Source organism: Camelus ferus, chromosome 17, assembly GCF_009834535.1.
Source record: "Camelus ferus isolate YT-003-E chromosome 17, BCGSAC_Cfer_1.0, whole genome shotgun sequence".
NCBI classification, from domain to species: Eukaryota; Metazoa; Chordata; class Mammalia; order Artiodactyla; family Camelidae; genus Camelus; species Camelus ferus.
In genome coordinates, this window is record NC_045712.1 from 35,362,431 (window position 1) to 35,379,468 (window position 17,038).

General features: G+C 50.6%; 1 protein-coding gene and 1 long non-coding RNA gene across 2 annotated transcripts in view; one reads left to right on the forward strand and one right to left on the reverse strand.

Annotated features, from left to right (window-relative positions):
- Positions 1–1,527: 1,527 nt before the first annotated feature.
- LOC106729252 lies at positions 1,528–5,325 on the reverse strand. The gene is made up of 3 exons (XR_001365632.2): positions 4,876–5,325; positions 4,679–4,680; positions 1,528–1,539 (listed from the first exon to the last, which is right to left on the reverse strand). It is a non-coding gene; the product is annotated as an uncharacterized LOC106729252 (long non-coding RNA).
- A 5,812-nt stretch (positions 5,326–11,137) lies between these two features.
- Positions 11,138–17,038, forward strand: part of SLC6A1 (solute carrier family 6 member 1) — a 40,307-nt gene continuing 34,406 nt past the window's right edge. The window contains exon 1 of the mRNA XM_032458971.1: positions 11,138–11,304. The gene's annotated coding sequence lies outside the window, so the exon portion shown is untranslated. The remainder of the gene's footprint in view (positions 11,305–17,038) is intronic.

The following is a 17,038-nucleotide window of genomic DNA, read 5'->3' on the forward strand; positions in this document are numbered from 1 at the left end:
TGTAGGCCTTGTGCGCCAGAGTCTCTGCCACGGCTGCTCACCTCTGCCCTGCCGTGCAAGAACAGCCATAGCTGATGTGTAAGCAGATGGGCGTGGCTGTGTCCCAAAAAACTCTATTTATAAAAAATAGGTGGAGGCTGACCTCGGCCCATGGGTTGTGAGTTGCTCACTCCTGATCTAGGTGACTGGTGTGTCTGTCAGGACACTTTAAGTTGCAAGCAAAACCAAAACCAAAAACAACAACAACAACAAAAACTGCTTACACTAAACATTGTCTAGGGGAGGGGGGCTTATTGGGTCATATAAGGAAAAGTCCCAGGGGGCTTCAGGCATGGCTGGATCAGGGACTCAGATGATACCATTAAGACTCATGACTGAGTTTCACTTTCACCACCCCTTGACTGTATTTGCCTCTATTTTGGCCTTGATTTTAGGCAGACACTCTTCATCAATGGAAGTCGGCATTCCTTCTGATTGGGCCAGCTTTGGTCATGTGTTCCTTCCTAAACAAATTGCTACAGTGGGGGTGGTGAATTTTCCCCAGCTGGCCAAGCTTGGGTCACTTGCCCATCTCTAGAGCCAAAGGTGAATCCAGCTCCACCTAAGCCACATGACCTGGGAAAGGTAGAGAGGTGATTTCCCAGAGGGGATTTCAGGCAATGGACAGGGCTACGCTTGCCTGTACCGAGCCTCATGTGAATTAGAACAGTGCCCTCTTCTGGGTGGACACAGTCATACCCTTCAGCTTGGCCAGTAGAGTCCAGACTGGATTTCAGACCCACTTGTCCCCTTGGTCAGGCACCAGTGTAGTGAATGATATGCACTATAGTACATGGAGTGGCCCTGGAAGCAGACGTCTCAAGATGTCCATGTGGCCCTCCCAGTGGACAGTTGGGGGATTCTCTTTGCGGGGCTTGTCCTGGGGTTTCTCCTTATGGTTTCTCCTCATTATTCCTCCCTAGATAATTGCAGCCACCTCCTGGATGCCTCTGGGTCCCCACTCACTCTCTCTCCACCCAACCCACACCACACACCATCACCAGATCAATCTTCCCCAGGCTTCCAAGCCACTTCTCTGCTCAGGAACCTTCCTTGGCTCCCCACTGCCATCAGGACAAGATTCCTGTGCCTCGGTCTGGTGCTTAAGTCCCCCCATGGTCTCACATTAGCTGTTCTTTTCAGTCTCGCCTCTTCTACTCTTCTGTGCTGAACCGAGAGTCCAAGATTTGAGTTGGCACCACCATTCACTAGCTGTGTGATCTTGAACAAATTCCTGTTCCTCTGGGCCCTCAGCCTCGTCATCTGTAAGCTGGGGATAGCAATGGATATGTCTTGAGGACCATGAATCACAATTTAACAGCAGAATGTTATACAAAATACAAATGCAATGTGTTGTTATTCTACCTCGAGTTACTCCAGCCTTCCCCAGCTTGTGGGTTCAGGTGGGTCCCAGTAATAATCATAAGTCACATTTCATTGGCTCCACCTCCCCCTCACATAGGACCTAAACTGATGTCTGCCAGGTGCTCAGCAACCAGCCTGTCAGCAGTGGCCACCGGCGCCATCCACTGTGCTCTTTCCAGCAGCCACCTTGGCAATTGCCCGAGAAGCTGTCTGCAGCTGTCCTTGCTGATGCCTGGGCTGTCCCCAGGTGTCCCTCAACAGGAGCTGCAGGCCAGGCACAAATGGGGAGAAGGAAGCACCTTGCCCCCTCTCCGTCACACCTGCCCCCTGGACTGGGGCAGAGCCTCATGGGCTCAGAACTTCCCCCCTGTGGAAGGGACCCCTCCCGTTTCTACTGTACTGTTCCCCTCTTCCTGGCCTGCATTCCACACTGCAAAGAGAACTGAAGGGGTCTGTGAATTTGCACAGGGCAAACATATCTTTATTTTAACTCATTCCCTTCCATCACCAATGAAGGTAACAAACCAGTCATGTTGGCCATACCTGTGCCGATGTGCAGCCAACAGAAATCACGTCTATTTTCATGTCACTTTATGGTTCTTGCAGAAATTGCTTAAATATCATTTATGTTCATCATGGCTTTGAAGTTACAGTAGTGACCAGATCCAATGTTAGATCTTGTTCTTTAATGCCTTAATAGAGGAGTATATATTTCACATATATGTGACAGTTGTGATTTTTTTCAATATTTTGATAACTGTGTTTCTTTGTCATTTTGGGTATTTTATCTTACACACTTAAAAACATGGTTCAGAGAAGGGCTCATACGTTACCCCAGCATACCAAAAGGGCTCATGGCACAAAGAAGTCTAGTTAGACGTCAAGATTGCTACCATCCCGGTCTCTCCTGCCCTGTCTCCTCTCCTCTTCTTCCCTCTCCTCTTCCCTGTGAGTAATTGGTACACAGCTCCTCAGATAAGCCTAAACCTGTCAGAACTGCAGCTGTAGGCAGGAGCCAAGTTCACCCCCTCCCCAATCTTGGTGCTTTATAAAACCCACTGTGTTGACCATAAAAGGCTACCCTCCCCTCAACCTGCACACTTTTCCTCCCTCTGCTCACATGGACTCATGCAACACATTTGTGTGTCTAGAGAGAGCACAGTTCTATAAACAGGGCTGCTGGGCTACACCCCCCGCCCCAGCACTGACCTTTCCCCCACTGCTGAAAAAAAGGGACTTCTGCATCATGGCCCCTGGGAACTGGGTCTGGATCACCTGACCTAAAGCTATGATGACCAGCTGGGTCACACAAAATAATGAGAGGCATTTATTCTCTTCTCTTCTCTTAAGAGGAGAAGCTGGGGTGCATGTTCCAAAGTATGAGGGCTTCTCCCACTAAGACTGGGTCTGAAGGAATCTGCTGCCAGGAAAGCAGGCTCCAAATCTGGCCAGGTTTGGGGGAAGCCCACATCCAGGCAGACCTGGCTGCAAACACAACTGCCTTTCTCTGGGTCTCCCTGAGCAGCTGGGGTTGTATGAAAAGAGATAGCTCTCTGAGGGATCTTGTTTTAAAAAGGGCACCGTGAAAACTGGCAGAGACTGAGGAGGAAGAGGCAGAAACTATGCGTACAAGAGTGTCCCAGGCACATTGTATGCATTGGCAAAGACTTGGACTTATATGAATAACCATCAATGGAGAAATGCAGGGAGCACTACCAGCCTCACTTTGGAAAGGTACACAGCCATTCAAATGGAAGAATGAGATCTATTATACACCAAAATGCAAAGATCGCCAAGATGTTGCCAGGTGGAAAAAGCAAGTGGCATCAGAAGCAAGGTAAGGATATTTCTTCTCAACTCTCCTTTTTAATGTCCTCCTGGGAGTTCTAGCTGATACAATATGACAGGAAATGAAAGTAAAAGGCGTACAGGTTGCGAAGGAAGAAATGAAACTATGTTTTCAGATAACTTGTTTCTCTATGTACAAGTAACTATAGCAAGGTTGCTGGATACAAAATTAATATACAGAAATCAACTGCTTTCCTATATATCAGCAATGAACAAGTGGAATTTGAAATTAAAAGCACAGCACCATTTATATTAGTACCCACCCCCATGAAATACTTAGGCAAAATTCTAACAAAATGTACACATGATCCATATGATGAAAACTACCAGCTCTGATGGAAAAAATTGAAGAACAAAATGAATGGAGAGATATTCTGTATTTGTGGATAGGAAGCCTCAATATTGTCAAGATGTCAGTTCTTCCCAATTTGATCTATAAATTCAATGCAGTCCTAGTCTAAATTCCAACAAGATAGTCTGTGGATATCAATAAGCTGATTCTAAAGTTTATATGGAAAGGCAAAAGACCCAGAATAGCCAACACAATATTGAAGAACAAAGTTGGAGGACAGACACTACTTGACTTCAAGACTTCCTATAAAGTTACAGTAAGCAAGACAGTGTGATGCTGGTGAAAGAATAGACAAATAGATCAATGGAACAGGCTGGAGAGCCCAGAAATAGACCCCTGTAAATACGATCAACTGATATTTGACAAAGGAGCAAAGGCAATCAAATGGAGAAACAAACGGTGCTGTAACAACTGTACATTCATATGCAAAAAAAAAAAAAAAGAATCTAGACAGAAATCTTACACCTTTCACAAAAATTAACTCACAGTTGATCACAGACCTAAGTATAAAATGCAAAGTGAGGAAAGTCCTGGGAGATAACATAGGAGAAAATCTGTATGACTTTGGGTATGATGATGCCTTTTTAGCTACACCACCAAATGCATGATTCATGAAAGAAGTAATTGAGAAGTTGGAGTCCATTAAAATTAAAAACTGCTCCATGGAAGACAACGTCAAGAGAATGAGAAGACAAGCCACAGAGTGGGAGAAAATATTTGCAAAATACGTATCTGATAAAGGACTATTATCCAAAATACACAAAGAGCTCTTAAAACTCAACAACCCAATAAGAAAACTAACAACCCAATTTAAAAATCAAAAGACCTTAACTGACACCTCATCAAATAAGTTATACAGATGGAGAATAAGTATTTGAAAATATGTCCTACATCATACGTCATCAGGGAAGTGCAAGGTAAAACGACGAGGTACCACTACACACCTATTGGAACAGCTAAAATCTGGAACACTGACAACATCAAATGCCGGTAAGGGTTTAGAGCAACAGGAACTCTCATTCACTGCTGACGGGAGTGTGTAAAGGTAGTTATTTTGGAAGACATTTTGGTGACTTCTTACAAAACTAAGCATACTCTTACAGTACTATGCCACAGTCCCACTCATTGTTACTTATCCAAAGAAGTTGGAAATTTATGTCCGTACAAAAACCCACACATAGATATTTACAGCAGCTTTCTTCATAATTGGCAAAACTTGGAAGCCACCAAGAGGCCCTTCAATAGGTGAATGAAAACATAAATTGTGGTACATCCAGACAACAGGGACATTATTCAGCACTAACAATAAATGAGCTATCAAGCCATGAAAAGACATGGAGCAATCTTAAATGCATGTTGCTAAGTGAAAGAAGACAATCTGAAAAGACTCCATGTTGTATGATTCTGACTACGTGACACTCTGGGAAAGCGAAAACTAAGGAGACAGTGAAAAGATCAGGGTTCCCGGAGGGTGAGGATAGGGGAGGGATGAACAGGTGGAGTACCAGTGATTTTTAAGGCAGTGGATACTATTATAATGGTACATGTCATTATACATTTGTCCAAAACCGCAGAATGTACAGCACCAGCAGTGAACACTATGGTAAACGGTGGACTTTGGGTGATAACAATGTGTCAGTGTAGGTTCCTCAATTGTAACAAAAGTACCACTTCAGAGGGGACATCAGTCATGAGGGAAGTGATGGACGTGTTGGGGCAGGAGGTATACGAGAAATCTCTGTACCTTCCTCTTCATTTTGCTGTGAACCTAAAACTTCTCTTAAAAAAAAAAAAGCAAGTGGCAGAATGACAACTAAAGTACAAAGCTATTTTTATCATACAAACACACACACACAAAAACATGTTTTCCAGGTATATATAGATGTACGCAAATGGAAAGAAAGAAGTCTGGAAGGATGTTTAGCAAACTGTTCATATCATGTCTGGAAAGGGAGGAGGATAAATGAAAATTAAGTGGGATTAAAAGGAACTTCTGTCTTAAAAATTGTAACAGTTTAAGTAAGGAGTAAATACCAGAAATACTCGTGTAATTAATAATATTTTTTAAAGAGGAAAAATGATGGAAAACAAAATAAGAAAAGAAAGAAGAGAGAGGGAGGAAGAGAAAAGAAAGGTAAAAAGAGAAGAGAGAAACTTGGGGAGAAAATGAGGAAGGGGAAGGTCAGGGGGCACCTAATGGGGCAGAGACCCCCTGTGGCTCTGCAATGTTCTCTCCCATGAAGATGTCAGTGCTCTCCCAGCTCCTGCCCGCCCCAGCCCTGGCCTCGGGCAGAGTGCTTTGTTCTCCTTATCAGTGGGAACCAGCCAGGACCACATCTCTGGACCCACGCCTGGCCAACTGATTGCAGATTGTTTCTGAAGGAGCATTTTGCAATGGGCTTTCCCTCTCCAGGGACTATTCTAGGAATGTCAATAGCTTCTGTGTGGAAGGAAGATGCTGAATCCATTTCTCTTATAAATAATGGTACTGTGATTAGCTGCCATTCTGATGGCAGATGATGACAGTGGAGCAGGCATTTGCTGCTTCTGGATTTCCCAAGATAGAGATGGAGGTATGGAATGCCAAAGCCCTGATGGGGCAGCCACTCCATGCCTGGGTTTGAGAGCTGTGAATTCCTGCTGCCTCTCAACACTGCTCCTGGGTTGTTATCGTTCCCATTCCACAGATGAGGAAACTGAGGCCTGGAAAGGTGAGGTCACTGGTCCAGGGTCTGTCTGACTCCAAAGCCAGCATGTTAGCCACGGTGCTGCATGCTTTGCAGAAATGTTTATTGGGCCATCTCCTCCGGACAAGCTGGGTCTGCACAGAGCACAGGCTTCTCTCCACCTGTGAGGGAATGGGGGCTGCCTCTTCGCAAATGGCAGTCTGTCTGAGTGTTTCAATATTGATTCCAGAAAGGTATGACACGCACAAATATTTGAGCATTCTGCAACGAGGCCGCTGCCGGGGACCTGCCCCAGCGTGACTCCCCGACAAGATAACAAAATGCTCTTGCGTCCGATTAGTCCTATTATCTCCCACGAGGTTCGCTGTGGCTTTTCAAGTGGTTGCGCACATTAATGTGGCGGCTCTTTTGCTAATGGGGGAACTTCTGGCATGGAGCGGGGGTAACAGGATGTGGTGGAGGTAACAGCGTCCCTTCTGAAACAAAACACCAAGCCCTGCTTCCCTGCGGGAATGTTTTCTTAGGTCGAAGAGAGGCTTCTCGGTCTTACTATAATTTTGGAGATGCTGGATGATGGATTTGTGTTGTCTGTGGAGACAGAGTCTGCTACAAGCAGCTGAGGGGCGGAGGGCAGGAGGCATGGGCAAGGTGTGGGGAGCAGACTCCGGCACGGCCTTCCCCTGACCCATCACCCAGCAGCCTGGGGTCTCGGGTTGGCGGAAGTGGAGTGAAGTCTCTTTAATTTAAAAGTGAGGAACCTGGGGCTCAAAGAGGGAAAGGACTTGCCCCCACACACACAGAGACCTGATGACAGATGTGGACATCCTCACCACCCCCAAATCAGGTCTCTTCTCACTGCATCACCTAATGGTGGCCTGTGACAGGTTTGGGGGCGGGGAAGCCCTAGGGGGAGGATGAATGAACTAGCTTTGGAGACAGTCAGGCTTGAGTTGGGATGTCAGCTCTGCTCTTCTTCCACTGTGTGACTTTGGGCCAGTGACTCTCCGGGCCCCCGTTTCCCCACGTGATTAATGTGCAGCAGGTTCTCACCTTCCTGGCTCTGCGACCAGGTAGCCAGGTGCTCTCAGGCGAGTCACTGCTTCTCTCTGGGCCTCAATTTACCAGTTTCTAAAATAAAAGTATTCAACTAGGTAACATCTTGGGGCCATTTCTGGCCTGATGCCCTGTAAGTCTATGAGTCAGTCAATGATCCCGAGTCAACGGGGGTGGGGGGGGAGGACTACGGCAATCACACTAACAATGAAGGTTCAGCCATTTATTGAGGCCCATTGTGTGCGAGAGCTCTGCTGGGCGCCAGCCCTCCTCATTTCACACCTACGATATTACAGCAGCCTCCTACCGGTCTCCGGGTTTCAATTCTTCCCCCTTTCAATCTACCTCACATATCTGGCCAGTCTCAGCAATGTGAAACCCTACCTTACTCTCTGCTCCAGCACATTCAGTAGCTCCCCAGTGCCCCCAACAAGGTCAACTCCAATTCTTTGGGCTTTCCATGTTCCGGCCTTGCCCTCGCTTATGGCATCTCCTACCAGCTGTGTTGTCTAATCTTTGGCTAGCCCTCCCCTGTGTCTCGTCTCAGAGGTGCTCAATGAACATTTGTTGAGTGAATGAACACATGGGTGCAATGTTTCTCTAAATTAGGCTCTTCAAACTTTAGTCATTTTCAAACCAGCCACAAGAGTTTTGCAAAAATCTGTGCATTGTGTCTATTTTTATTTACTTAAGCATTTTCCTTTTTTAGATTAAATAAACGTATCCGAAAAGGAAACTGTACATCACACTGTAACCAGAAGATCAGTATTACATGCCAGAAATAGGTCTCCACTAAAATAGATACAAGGACAAATGAGCAGTGTGTTCAATCCTAACTAAATATTGGTGTCTACCAAGGCTGGGGTCCTAGGCTCATCTCTCATAGTTAACACGGGATTGCTCAGTACTGTGGAGAGGTGTTGAGATAAATTAGCACCAACCTGAGACTTGCCCGTGGACAGAAATCACAAGGACATTATAGGGAGATGAAATAGAAGATCTTTTCCATGCCAAGTTATTCCACTCCACTGAAAATGATCCTAGGTACCACCAGTCATTGCCAGCCTATATTTTGGGAACTCTGCTAACAGAACCCATTGCTCTAGCCCATGAGGGATGCATGTGAGTTCTCTGGAAGATTTTAACCTGGCTTTTAGGAAAGACATGGAAACCGTGCATCAGCTACCTGAACTTCAGTGTCCCTTATCTGAAGCTGCACTGCACAAGGGACAGTTCTCAGAACTCCAATGAGATAAGTTTGTTGTTTGAAACCATCTGACTGGTGGAATAATGAGTTCTCCACCACTGGAGATAAGCAGATAGATGCTAGACAGTCATGGGTGGGTGGGTGGGGGGAGCAAGGAGCGGGGGATGTTATAGAGATAATCAGGGCTATGAAACTGACCTGACAGCCAGACTTTGCTTTCATAAGTAGGCAAAACACATTTAGAGCAATGAAAATAGAGAGGAATTAACTTTTGAACAGGAAAAAGAAAGGGGGATGGAAATGGTTATTATAATTCCTTTATACAAGTAATGCTTCATATTTCTCAGTCCAGCACTGGATTCATCAGAACTATTTTGGTTTTAATCAACATAAACTGAATTCCTACTTGCATAAGTGATGAAAAAGGAACGTAATGAGATTTAAATAATAAAACTGTCTTCAGGCATGGCTGAATCCAGGGACTCAAACAATATTCATCAGGACTCAGTCCACATTCCATCTCTTGGTTCTGTCTCCCTCTGTGTTGGCTTTATTTTCAGATAGGATCTGCTCAAGGAATGAGAAAGATGGCTCCCAGCAGATCCAGGCTTAGGAGCCATGGTGGGGATTGAACTTCTGCTTGACAATAGTTTTAGGAAACGTCCCAGGAAAAGTTCTCATCAATCCAGCATATGCCACAAATCCCTACCATTGAGATCAGGGTGATGTGTTCTGGCTGTGCCTGGGTCACAGGTCCACCTCTGAAAGGAGGGAACCCCACCCAACCATATGAATGTGAGTGGAGGAGGGGAAGTTGCCTCAAACCAAAATTGAGATGCTATCACCTGAACAAGCTGAAATGAATGTCTGGCAAGAAAAATGAAAAATTGCTTCCATTTTTGCTACCCTCATATCCTTGCTTAAAGCTCTTCATCCAAGATGGTATCTAGCCATCCATTGGCCCTTAGCTCAAATGGCACTTCCTTGAGGAAACTTTCCCCAACCATCCCAAGCTGGGCTGAGATCCCCTGAAATGTGTCCTCCAGGCAGAGCACTCTGGACCTGTGTGGTTATTTGACAGAAGCCCATCTCCCACGCTGGACCAGGACCACCTTGGGGTCTGTGGCCGGTCTGTCTTGTCCACCATGACATCTCCAGGGCCCAGGATGGTGCCTGGTGAGTAGAAGCAGCTCAATAAATATTTATTTGAAGTATTTGAAGTACAGGTGGAGGTCATAAGCACATGGGAGCTGGTGACCAGTGAGGCCTGAGGAATGGGTGGGTCAAGGAGGATAGCAAGATTCCATGCTTGGGGGCGAGAGAGTGGGAAAGAGGCAGGAGAAGTCAGGGTGACCCTGGGGAGCACTGTGTGTTGTAGGACACCAGGATGGGTGACCGGGGTGGGGGACAATGAGGGGTGGGAGATGGCAAGTCAATCAGCAAATGCCAGCCCTGGAGAGAGAGAGAGGTAAAGAGTAGGTCAAGGCTGGACAGAAGGAACCCTTTCTGTGAGTCCTTGTGGGGACCCAGAGGGAAGGGCAGTCGTGGCTCCATTCCCAGGAGTCTTTGTAAAAGGGGTCAGGGGTCCGGACTTGGCAAGGCGAAGGGAGGGAGTCCTCAGGCACTGGGTTGGTGTTGGCTGGGAGAGATGGTTTCTCTGGGACAATCCCCCAAACCTCAAAAACTGGAAGGAGGAGAGTATGGCGGGAAGGGCAGGGGAAGTTCTGCCGTCATCCCTGAGTGTTGTTCCAGGCTGTGATTCCCATTGTAGTCATCTGTTGATCCTTCTGCCCATCATAGCCACTTGTGTCTTTTCTCCATCACCAAGCCCTGGCAGCAGGCAGGGAGCCTTCTCCTGCCCGCCCTCCCTACCACATGCACACATCCAGCCTGGTACCAAGACTCCAAGTCAGAAACTGTTCCCTGTGTGACAGGCAGCGGGAGGTTGCCGGGGGAAGAGGACAGGAGCCTACCCCCCACCCACACTGAGGGGGCTTTGCGATCCACGGAGAGAGAAGGGGGTGACAGAGAATGAGAAACAAAAGAGGCCAGCAGAAGCAGATCGGCCAGGCTGCGAAAAAGAAAAGCCAAGAGGGAAATCCATGTAGAAAAGGACTGGGACACAGAGACCTGGACAGACAGTCCAAGCAGGGAACAAGCCACCAGACTGAAGGCGAAGGAATGAGAGAGTGAGAGCAGGAGAGAGGGGAACAGGCGAGACGGATGGGGCGGGGGAGAGGAGAGAGAGAAAAAAAGGAGGGAAGAGGGGAGAGGGAGGAGTGATGCAGAGCGAAGAACTGGAAGCGGGAAACGGGAGAGAGAGGGAGGGAAGACGAGGAGGGGAAGGAAGGGAGCGGGGTGAAGGGAGGCGGGAGACGTGGCCGAGGAATGAACCGAGAGGAGGCTGTCGGGTCGGGGGAGCGCGGCGGGCCGGGGGCGCGCAGACGGGGGCGGGCGGCGCAGTAGCGCCCCTCCCCGGGAGGGGCGGGCTCCCGCGCCCCGGCCCCGCCCCCAGCTCGCGCCCTCCGCCCCGCCCGCCGCGCTCCCCGCCCCTCTCTTCCCCGCGTCCCTCCGCCCGCCCTCGAAAGACCGAGCGAGCAGCGAGGTTGCGGGCGAGCCGCGCCGAGCCGGGGAGCCGAGAAGCTGGGAGCGCAGCGCGGCCCGAGCCGGGAGCGGCCCCGCGCCCGGAGCGCACCGGAGCGGCCGAGCTGCCCGCGCAGCGCCCGCCGCGGGCCGCGCAGCCGGGGCCGCAGGTAGGAACGAGCGGTCGGCGTCGGGGCGCGGGGCGCAGAGCCCGGGACGGCCCAGACTGCGCGACCGGCGCCCCGGGCCGCCGCCGCGGGCCGGGCTGGATGGTGGGGTGGGCACGCCGAGCTTCCAGCCGCCGCGCCTCTCCTGGCTTCGGGCCTCAGGAAGGAGCCTGAGGCGCCGCTCCGACCGTCGATGCGCGCGCCCCGGCCGTCCCTCTGGGACGCGGGTGGGCCCCGGGGGACTCGCACGGGGTCGCGAGAATCTCCTGCCCTTTCCCGGTCGCCGGCCCCTCTTCCCCACAGCTGGCGCTGAATTCTGCTAGAGCCGTCGAAGCGCCGCATTCATCCCCAGGGGGTGGCGGGGACCTGGGAAAGAATGATAGCGTTTGGGGAGCCATGCGCCACTTCTTCCTCTGGGGTGAGCTTCGCCGAGGTCGAGCAGTGCCCCTCTTCTGTTCTCTGAGAGCCATGGGGAGTAGGCGACCCGGGAATGGGACACCTCCTTTCAGTCCTGGGGCAGCTTAAGCTCTCTTGAAATTTTGGCTAGAAAGCACGCCACAGTTTGGGCTTGAGCTGAGCGCGCAGAAGCTCGCGCGCCGCACTCTCCCCACTCCTTTCCCTGAGGAATGGGGGTGAGAGGGGGGTCCCCCAGAGGGTTTGAGGACTGTGTCTTCTTACTGCCTGTTGCCGCGGGGACCGTTCTCACCTTACTGCCTTATGTCCTGTCATTTACTTTATGGGGACTGGAGAAAAGGGCGACCCTGCTCCCTGCGGTTACCCCGGGGCAATGACCACCGGGTCTCTATGCAGAGACCCTTTGTACCCACCCGTCCCCATGGCTGGCACCCACAGATGGCCTGTTCTAGCTTAGCTTGCTCTTCAGACAAGGAACTCAGACCTGATAGCCCTGCACTGAGGCTAATATCCTCTCTAAATGAACGTGAACCCCAAGGAGAAAATTGGATTTTTAAAAGCCTGATGACAGTGCTCAGTTTCTTCCCGATGTGGGGCTTGAGCTCTCCCTCCCTCTCCTAGGAAGCTTAGTCTCATCTAAATGAAAAACTAGGGGGGGGGGCACTGAAAAAAATGGCTCCTGAGCTTTGGTGACACCCCAAAATCAGAGACTGTGTCAAGCTAAGTGAGCGGACTTTGGGGTCGACCTTCGTTTTTCTGTGACATACAAGATGGGTGTGTGGTGAGAGAGGGAGTGTTGGGTGCTGGATAGAGCCTAGATTCTCTCTTTGGGAACTTTGGGGGAAATGCATTCATAAAAGAGTCTGAAAAGGGTACCCCAACTTCCAAATTCCAGAACAAAAGGGGTCACTAGAAACTACAGTCATCTGGACTCTGTTTCTCTGGGAAGGGTTGAGCCAGCCTCAGCTCTGGTCCTGGTCAGAGGAGCCCCAGACCCTCCCCCAGGCAGAGGAGAACTAGCCCTTAGGGGTGCAAGTCCCTGGAGGAGTGAGAGGGACCTTTTCCCAGAGCAACGGGGCAAAATGGCTGAGCCTCCCTCGAGCCTCAGAAAGAAATTGTCAGGCAGGCGGCAAACAAAGAAAGCACTCTCTCTCCAGCCAAGCGCTGGCTCAGTGGCCAGTCCTTGGAGGACAAACAGGGAGTCCTAGGCAGCGGGACGCAGCCCGGTGTGTCTGGTGGAGCATCTGGAGAGTGGGGTGATCCCTCAGAATCGCACAGGAGAGGGGCAGCTGCTGTGGGAGAGAAGCGGGGACCATCTCTGCATATGCTGTACCCTTTATTCCAGGGCTGGAGGCTGGGTGAGAGGTGGGTGGGTACTGCCAGGAACTTGGGATGGGGCTAGGACGGGAAGCTCGGGGCCAAGGAGGAGGCAACTCAGAGGGTAAAGGAAAGAGCTGAAAGAAGCACAATAGCCCCATCTCTCCCCTGATTTCTCACGCCTGGCAACCAGGAGCTCCCAATGCTATGAATTTGTTCGCGCGCGGCCCAGCACCCAGCAGGCACTCAGTAAATGTCGTAGAATGAAGCCTGCGTGGATGAATATGCAGACAGCACTAGCATGGACCTACCTGCGTCACTGAGCAGGAAGGCTACAAAACGTGGCCTCTGAGACCATGGCCAGGAATGAGCCCACGAGCTGGCTTCAAGCTGAGGTGCTGCCATTTTCTGGCAGGTGACCTTGGCCAAGTTCTCGTCCCCCTTGGAAGGTAGGAATGGAGAATCAGAAGCTTCCAAGGTGCTGAGCTGATAATCCCTGCAGTAACCTTGTGCAGCAGGTGCTGTTCTAATCCCCCACTTCGGAGGTGAGGACACTGCAGTACAGAGAGGGGAAGTGACTTGCCCAAGGTCACACAGCCAGGAGGAGGCAGGGCAGAGATTTGAACCTTGCTCTTCTGACTTCCCAGGCCAGTGCTTGGCCCCATTGCTGGGTCCCTGGGCCTTGGTTTTCACCTCCACAAAGTGACGTGTTGGGGTGATGGTCAGGGTTTGATGACTGACAGTGAAGCCCACCAGACTGCCATCTAAGCAGCGGCTGCTCCCCTGCCTTCCCAGCCTGTGCTAAGAGCAGCATTAAATAAAGCACGTGTGTCAGGCGGCTTCTTGCCTTCACATAAAGACGCCGTTCCTACGCTTGGCTGTGAGCTCAGAAGCTGAGACAGAGACATCCCAAGCCCTTGGAACGTGAAGATGTCTTTTCTCCCTCTCCTGCTGTGTGGGTCACAGGCTGAGTGTCAGTCCCAGCTGATTAAGCCTTGCCCGCTGCCACCTCCAGCCCCCAGCGTTCCGAAGCCCATCCCCTCTTTGCCCTTGGGAGCAGGTGGGGTGCCTGAGCCCCTCCTTGTCACCTGGCCTAAGGCCTGCCTGGCAATTTCTTCCCTTTGATCACTGAAGCCCTCTCCCTGAGCCGCAGCCTCAACACCAAACCCAGTTAGAGGCCCTTAATCACCTTGCTCCCCAAATGGAAAGAGAGACCTGTGTCTGTGCTAGTGTCGGAAGGAACTGCCCTTTTAATTCAACCAAGTCAGGTCGCCCGAGCGTCTCTGCGTGGAGAATGGTGGGCAGAGCCCTGCCCCTGCCACTCCGGGATGCAGACAACCTTGAATTGACAACAATTGCAAAAAGCAGCAGCACGCCCCACCTCCACCGCAGTAAGGAGCCCACGATGTTACCCACTGCTCTGTCGCGTTCCTCGGTGCCAGCTCCTCACATGGGCTCAGCACCGGTGGTCCTTTCTGCCACCTCCACCCCATTCGCTGGAGGTTTCTGGAAGGTGGGGGAAAGGTGGTACATGAGAGAGGGAAAGGCTGGGAGGCCTGATGTGGACCAGAAATAGGGCTTCCCGGGAAATGTGCCACCTTCACTCCGAGCTTACCTGAGGGCCTCTGGAGCGGGGGAAGGAGATGCGAGTCAGTGGGAAGCCGGCTGCTAGCGGAGATAGGCTTGCCTGGCAGAGACAGTAGGTGTGAACGTAAGCTGTGACATTTCAGCACAGACTTGGATTCAGTCATAAACAGGGGAGAAAAACCACCAAGTGTTGTTCCAATGATAATATCATCAATAACAGTCATCACTGAGAGTTTTGGGACTTGATAACCTACCGGGACCGCGCCGTGTGCTTTCCTGATTGCACTGCATTTCATTTTCACAAAAGCCTGTGAGGTACGTAGCAGGATTGTCCCTGGGCAGACAAGGACTGAGAAGGAGAGAGGTCACGGCGTCTGCTGCAAGATCGCTGGGCTTCTAAATGGCCCTGCAGCCCAAACGCAGCCACCACATGCTGACGCCCCTGCCACGGAGAAGGGCCTGGCCTTGCTTGCTTGGCAAGGACCATGACACCCCGTTTAAGGAGCTGTGCAGTTAGAACGTGCTTCCTAGTTTGTCTCATCAGTTGAGCTTTGCCACAGCTCAGGAGGTTGGCGGTGTGATCACTGCTATTTGATAACTGGGGAGGCTGAGGCACAGAGGGATGAGTTTGTGCCCGAGGTCCCTTGGCTGCAAAGTTGCAGAACTGGGATTCGCACTCTGACGCCCCGTACATTGTATTTGTGACCTATGCTTTAGATTCATTTAAAGCTGGTGTTGATGTTGTGCACCCAGCCACCTTTCCTTAACTCTCGGGTGTCCCCCGACTTGTCACCACCCGCTTGCTGCTCTGGAAGCCATCGAGAGCAGCCAAGGAAGCTATCAGCTCTGATTCCCATGATCTGACATGACACGAAAGTGGCATCCGATTTGATGCGAGCTGCCTGCAGCGAATGGCCATCTATTTTTACATTTCTCACAAATTGGAAATTACAAGAAGGCCAGGTCTTGCAGAGCGATTGGCCGGAGCGCTCTGAAAGCAGGGGGTGTGCAGGTGGGTGGAACGGGCCACAGTAAGGTGCCAGGGGCCCTCTTGGCTTCAAAAGGGGCCCCCAGCTTCTGGGGCTGGATGGGATCCTGGCGCACAGACCAGGCTGGAGGATGCAGGAGTTAGTGGCTGCTTCAGACAGTGACCTGCAGCTCTGTCCCCCTATCACCTGCACAGTGTCTGCAAGAGCAGGGTCTCATGCCAGCTCCTGAGATAGCAGAGTTCTGGCCAGAGGAACATTCAAGGTCAGAGATGCCCCGAAAGACACTGACAGCAGGTTGCTTTCATGGCCTTATTGTTTAGTAAGGAGGTTCTGCGCAGGGAGAAGGCAGCAGCCACAAGGAGGTGAGAAATGACATTTGGTATCGGTTTTGTGGTTTTCTGGAACCTAGTGCTGATAACAATTCTCCTAGTCATCAGGACAACACTTCACAGTTTGCAAGAAAAAAGAGAGAGAGAGATGCTTTTGTGGCTATTCTTTCTTTTGCTCCCGTGTGGGGAAGAGAATGTGGTTCCTCATATCCTGGAGAAGAGTCTTCTGTCAAACACAAAGAGATTTTTCTTTAAGCTCCTTTTCTCAAAGTGCCCAAATCAGAATGACCTTGACTCAAATGAGGCCTTTTTGTGCACATGTGAATACACACACACTTAACGCTTAAGTGGAATTTCACAAAGTGCCTTCTATTGAAGTTTGCAGTAGCCTGGGCGCTCCAAGTGAAAGTAATATTATTGCTGTCACCATGATTGTCTCCACCTTTTGCATGGGGAAACTGGTGTATAGCCAGCCCTGAACACTTCGTCCCTGACCTCTGGCTTCCCAGCTGAGGGGAGTCACCTTTACTAAGCCTGAATCCAAATTCACCAGGTAGCCCCTTGAAGGAGCCCAGAGAAGCCCCAATCTGTTGGAGGTGGAACACAGCACAGTGAGCACAGGGGTGGAGACTGCCAGACAGCCTGGAAGGGCACAGCATGAGGCTTGGAGGAAATGTCTTGTTCCAGCCTCACCTGAACTCTGGCCAGCGGCTCTTGTCTCCTTGGTGACATCTAGAGTTTGGGGTTTGAAGTGTGCTCATTTGGCCAGGGTGGCCCAGTGGTGGTGGGGCTGGGTGAGGGGAAGGAAGGGTGATTGCTCTTAGATGCATGTGCCTGTGCACAAGTGTGCTTCTCTAGATGGATTTGGATGAAAATGAACACGAGGGACCCTGTGAGATCACCTAAAAGGACCTCAGGACCATGGGAACCAGTAAAGGTGCGGGGAAGTGTTGGTATGTGAGCTTCAGATGGTTTGAGACAGTTTGAGACATGCTATTGGAGCTGCTGTGTGGTTTGGAGTCGTGCCCAGCCAAGAGGGAAGGGAAGGGGTTAGGGTAGGGATGGAAACCACTCACCCGGCCTTTACCCCCACTTCTCCTC